The sequence below is a fragment of the Saccopteryx bilineata genome, chromosome 3, assembly GCF_036850765.1.
Source record: "Saccopteryx bilineata isolate mSacBil1 chromosome 3, mSacBil1_pri_phased_curated, whole genome shotgun sequence".
In the NCBI taxonomy this organism is placed as follows: Eukaryota; Metazoa; Chordata; class Mammalia; order Chiroptera; family Emballonuridae; genus Saccopteryx; species Saccopteryx bilineata.
The window spans coordinates 121,511,336-121,517,020 of record NC_089492.1 but is presented as its reverse complement, the minus strand read 5'-3'; the positions used below and the strand labels follow the sequence as shown (position 1 = coordinate 121,517,020).

At 44.5% G+C, this 5,685-nt stretch overlaps 1 non-coding gene across 1 annotated transcript; it reads left to right on the top strand.

Moving 5' to 3' along the window:
- Positions 1–1,486: 1,486 nt before the first annotated feature.
- On the top strand, positions 1,487–1,562 carry TRNAP-GGG (transfer RNA proline (anticodon GGG)). The gene has a single exon. It is a non-coding gene; the product is annotated as a tRNA-Pro (tRNA).
- Positions 1,563–5,685: the final 4,123 nt, after the last annotated feature.

Below are 5,685 nucleotides of genomic sequence, written 5' to 3'. Positions count from 1 at the left end.
GCGCCGGGTCAGCTGCTCAATGTGGAAATCACAAATTTATATTCCTTACTTTTTTTTAAACATTCATCTATGCAACAGCGTATTCTAAGAGCCCATAGTAATGTTCATTCTGTCCATAGGTGAAAGCAATTACAGCTGAGGATGTCAATCAAGAAGCAATATGGAAATATTTTAAACAACAGGTTTGTTGTTTTTTTTGTCAGGTATTCTTTAACATTTTTCATTTATATTTTAAAACTCTGTCTTAGAACGCTGCAGCACTGTGTAAACAGTTTCAACTTTCTCGGGAAGCAGCAGGGCAGATTGGTAAATCCTGTCCAAGGGGTCCTATACTACAATCTGTCCCTTCATTTGGAGTTAACCCTCAAGGACTCCTGCCAGGACAACTTTGGCAAATGGATGTTACTCATATACTTTCATTTGGCAAACAGTCCTATGTCCACGGTACAGTGGATACATATTCCGGATTTATAGTAACCTCTGTCAGAACAGGAGAGGCTGCTAAGCATGTTATAGCTCATTGTCTATATGCATTGTTTTATTATCGGATTTCCTAAACTGGTTAAACTGACAATGCTCCTGCATATGGAGCAAAAGCATTTACTGTATTTTGTCAAACCTTTTGAATTATGGGTATCTCCTACAATCGTTAAAGTCAAGGTATTATTAAAGTGTACCCAGCAAATATTTTAAGGTCAATTTAAAAAAAAATTTAAAAGGGGGGAGTCATATCCTGAAACTTCTACGGGTCTACCATATCATGCTTTTTACTTAAAAAAAATTTTAATTTCTTTTGAATGCTGATGAACAGGAGACACCAAATCTTCTGCAAACTTCTACCTTCTTTTATTTGATCCAACTAATAACACTGTTTTGTCTTTTTCCAAATAGCTCCAGATATACGGAAAAGGTTTATATAGGCAGATGGGGTCCCTCAAACCCCTCAGTGAGATCTTCTGAGCATGGCTTTTAAGATACCAAGAGGCAGAATAAGCCCAATAGAGATCAGGGGAACTACCAGCTTTTAGGATACACCCTTAAAGGCTCCAACACCCCAAAGGGGTCTCATAGGATGCCATCTGGGTCCTCCTTTAATAGTGGAAAGGAAGGTCATTGAGCTTAAGCCTGCCAGGAAGAGACTGAACCCTCCCTTAGAGGAGCAAGGGGGAAGCCTACCTTCCAGTGTCCCTATTTCCTCACAGCAAAGGCATGTAAGCCTGGCAGGCTTTAGCTCAATGACCTTCCTTTCCACTATTGAAGCAGGACCCAGATGGCATCCTATGAGACTTCTTTGGGGTGTTGGAGCCTTTAAGGGTGTATCCTAAAAGCTGGTAGTTCCCCTGATCTCTATTGGGCTTTTTCTGCCTCTTGGTATCTTAAAAGCCATGCTAAGAAGATCTCGCTGAGGGGTTTGAGGATCCCCATCCGCCTATATAAATCTTTTCCATATATCTGGAGCTATTTGGAAAAAGACAAAACAGTGTTGGCCCTGGCCAGTTGGCTCAGTGGTAGAGTGTCGGCCTGGGGTGTGGAAGTCCCGGGTTCGATTTCCGGCCAGGGCACACAGGAGAAGCTCCCATCTGCTTCTCCACCCCTCCATTGGAGCAAAGATGGCCCGGGCGCTGAGGATGGCTCCTTGGCCTCTGCCCCAGGCGCTAGAGTGGCTCTGGTCGCAACAGAGTGACGCCCCGGAGGGGCAGAGCATCGTCCCCACCCCCTGGTGGACGTGCCTGGTGGATCCCGGTCGGGCGCATGCGGGAGTCTGTCTGACTGTCTCTCCTCGTTTCCAGCTTCAGAAAAAATACAAAAAAACAAACAAACAAAAAAAACCCAGTGTTATTAGCTGAATCAAATAAAGAAGGTAGTAGTTTGCAGGAGAAAAAGATTTGGCATCTCCTGTTCATCAGCATTGAAAAGAAATTTAATTTTTTTTAAGTAAAAAGCATGATATGGTAGACCCGTAGGAGTTTCAGGATATGACTCCCCCCTTTTAAATTTTTTTAAATTGACCTTAAAATATTTGCTGGGTACAGTTTAATAATACCTTGACTTTAACGATTGTAAGAAATACACATAATTAGAAAGGTTTGACAAAATACAGTAAATGCTTTTGCTACATATGCAGGAGCATTGTCAGTTTAACCAGTTTAGGAAATCCAATAGTAGAACAATGCATACAGACAATGAGCTATAACATGCTTAGCAGCCTCTCCTGTTCTGACAGAGGTTACTATAAATCCAGAATATGTATCCACTATACCGTGGACATAGGACTGTTTGCCAAATGAGGGTATATGAGTAACATCCACTTGCCAAAGTTGTCCCTGCAGGGGTCCTTGAGGGTTAACTCCAAATGAAGGGGCAGATTGTAGTATAGGACCCCTTGGACAAGATTTCCCAATCTGCCGTGCTGCTTCTCGAGAAGCCAATAAATGTTTTGATGACTTTTCAGATAAAGACAAGATAATCAAACAAATAAAAGACATGCCTCTGTCGGCAAGAACTGTTCACGATCATACCATCATGATGGCAAATCAAATTGAGGCAACACAAGTGAAGGACATAAATGCAGCACCATTCTTTTCTCTCGCTTTGGATGAGTCAACAGACATAAGCCATTTATTCCAGTTCAGCGTGATTGCAAGGTATGCTGTTGGTGACACACTATGTGAGGAAAGTCTTGCTGTTTTGCCCATGAAAGAGACAGCAAGAGGGGAGGATTTATTCAAGTCTTTCACTAAGTTTGCTAAAGAAAAAAATCTACCAATGAATAAACTTATTTTGATGTGTACTGATGGTGCTTCGTGCATGGTGGGGAAAAACAGAGGATTCGTAGTGCTTCTTTTTTTTTTTAAATTTTTTTTAGATTTTTATTTATTCATTTTTAGAGAGAGGGGAGAGAGAGAGAAGGGGGGAGGAGCAGGAAGCATCAACTGCCATATGTGCCTTGACTGGGCAAGCCCCGGGTTCTGAACCGGCGACCTCAGCGTTCCAGGTCGACGCTTTATCCACTGCGCCACCACAGGTCAGGCCGTAGCGCTTCTTCATGAACATGAAAAGAGACCCATCCTAAGTTTTCACTGCATCCTACAGCAGGAGGTGCTTTGTGCTCAGATGTGTGGCAAGCAGCTTGGTGAGGTGATGTCACTGGTATTCAGATGGTCAACTTTATTGTTGCCTGAGCTTTAGATGATTGCCAGTTTAAAACACTGCTGGATAAAGTTGGGAATAATTATCCTGGTCTGCTTCTGCACAGCAATGTGCATTGGCTGTCAAGAGAGAAGGTGCTCAGCCGTTTCGCGGCTTGTCTGAGCAAAGTCCGGACTTTTCTTGAAATGAAAAATGGCGAGCATCCTTAGTTAGCTAACACTGAGTGGCTCCTGAAGTTCTACTATCTTGTACACATGACTGAACATCTGAACCAGCTCAATGTGAAAATGCAAGGCGTTGGAAATACAGTCTTATCCCTTCAACAAGCAGTGTTTGTATTTGAAAACAAGCTGGAACTCTTCATCACTGACATTGAGACAGGTCATTTACTACACTTTGAAAAACTGGGAGAGTTTAAAGATGCATGCACAGCAAGTGACCCTGCTCAACATCTTGATCTCCAGCAGCTAGCGGGCTTCACATCTAATCTCCTGAAGTCATTCAAAGTGCGCTTTGGAGAATTTCGTGAGTGCACTTGTCTTTTTAAGTTCATCACCCAACCACACGAGTGTGCAGTGGACAGCACCGACCTGAGTTACATCCCCAGTGTCTCTGTCAGAGATTTTGAGCTACAAGCTGCTGACCTGAAGGCCTCAGACATGTGGGTGAATAAGTTCAAGTCACTGAATGAAGATTTGGAAAGACTTGCACTACAGCAAGCAGAGTTGGCAAACAAACACAGTGGGGAAAAATGAAAAAACTTCAACCCGCGGACCAACTGATTGTCAAAACTTGGAATGCGCTTCCCATCACATACCACACACTGCAGCTTGTGAGTATTGCTGTACTGACAATGTTTGGCTCTACGTATACATGTGAGCAGTCTTTCTCACATCTAAAGAACGTTAAGACCAACCTACGATCACGTTTAATGAATGGAAGTCTCAACTCCTGCATGAAGCTTAACCTCACCACGTATCAACCAGACTACAAAGCCATCAGCAAAACCATGCAGCACCAGAAGTCACATTAATGGTATGAAGTACTTTATTCATCATTGGTTAGCAACAGCATAACAACGTTATTAAAAAAAATTCAGCCCTGGCCGGTTGGCTCAGCGGTAGAGCGTCGGCCTAGCATGCGGAGGACCCGGGTTCGATTCCCGGCCAGGGCACACAGGAGAAGCGCCCATTTACTTCTCCACCCCTCCGCTGCGCTTTCCTCTCTGTCTCTCTCTTCCCCTCCCGCAGCCAAGGCTCCATTGGAGCAAAGATGGCCCCGGGCGCTGGGGATGGCTCTGTGGCCTCTGCTTCAGGCGTTAGAGTGGCTCTGGTCGCAACATGGCGACGCCCAGGATGGGCAGAGCATCGCCCCCTGGTGGGCAGAGCATTGCCCCTGGTGGGCGTGCCGGGTGGATCCCGGTCGGGCGCATGCAGGAGTCTGTCTGACTGTCTCTCCCTGTTTCCAGCTTCAGAAAAATGAAAAAAAAAAAAAATTCAGAGACTTATTGTACTTTAAAAGTGTTGGTCTTACATAAAATGCACACATTTACGTGTATTTAGTGTTAAACATATTGTATGGCTCTCACAGAATTACATTTTAAAATATGTGGCGTTCATGGTTCTCTCAGCCAAAAAGGCTCCCGACCCCTGCTTTAGTCAATCCCTTCCTTTGCCCTTTCTTCCTCCTGACTTATGCCTGGATGAACAGGAGTTTCTTATCTGTTAGGCTTCCACACATTGTTCCTTTTTCTGGGCAGATGGACTGAGGTTTATTTTTAACTGAGGAACAAGCTAAGAATTTACCATATTTTTCACTCCATAAGACGAACTTTTCCCCCCAAAAGTGGAGGAGAAAATGCCCATGTGTCTTATGGAGCAAAAAATATGGTATTTTATTAAATATTTTAACACACTATTTGGTTCAGAATATTTTTTTTTCTAATTTTCCTCCTTAAAACCCTAGGTGTGTCTTATGGTCAGGTGGATCTTATGGAGCAAAAAATATGGTAAGTAATCCTAGAGCTCACTGTTGAGGTCCTCTTTCCTGAGGACCCAGTCAATGAAAGGATTGGATATTTCTTAGATATAAAGCCATGTGCAAAGTACTGTTGGGAAAGGATACAGAGTTTAATAAGGTGTGGCCTCTGCTCTCAAAGAGCTAATATAGTCTAGCTGCAAAAATAAAACATACAGCCCTGGCCGGTTGGCTCAGTGGTAGAGCAGTGGCCCAGCTTGTGAAAGTCCCGGGTTTGATTCCCGGCCAGGGCACACAGGAGAAGTGCCCATTTGCTTCTCCACCCGTTCTCCCCTCCTTGGTCTCTGTCTCTCTCTTCCCCTCCCGCAGCCAAGGCTCCATTGAAGCAGTGGCCCTGGGTGCGCTGAGGATGGCTCCATAACCTCCACCTTAGGCGCTAGAATGGCTCCGATTACAATGGAGCAAAGCCCCAGAGGGGCTGAGCATCGCCCCCTAGTGGGCATGCCAGGTGGATCCCGGTCGGGTGCATATGGGAGTCTGTCTGTCTGCCTGCCTCCC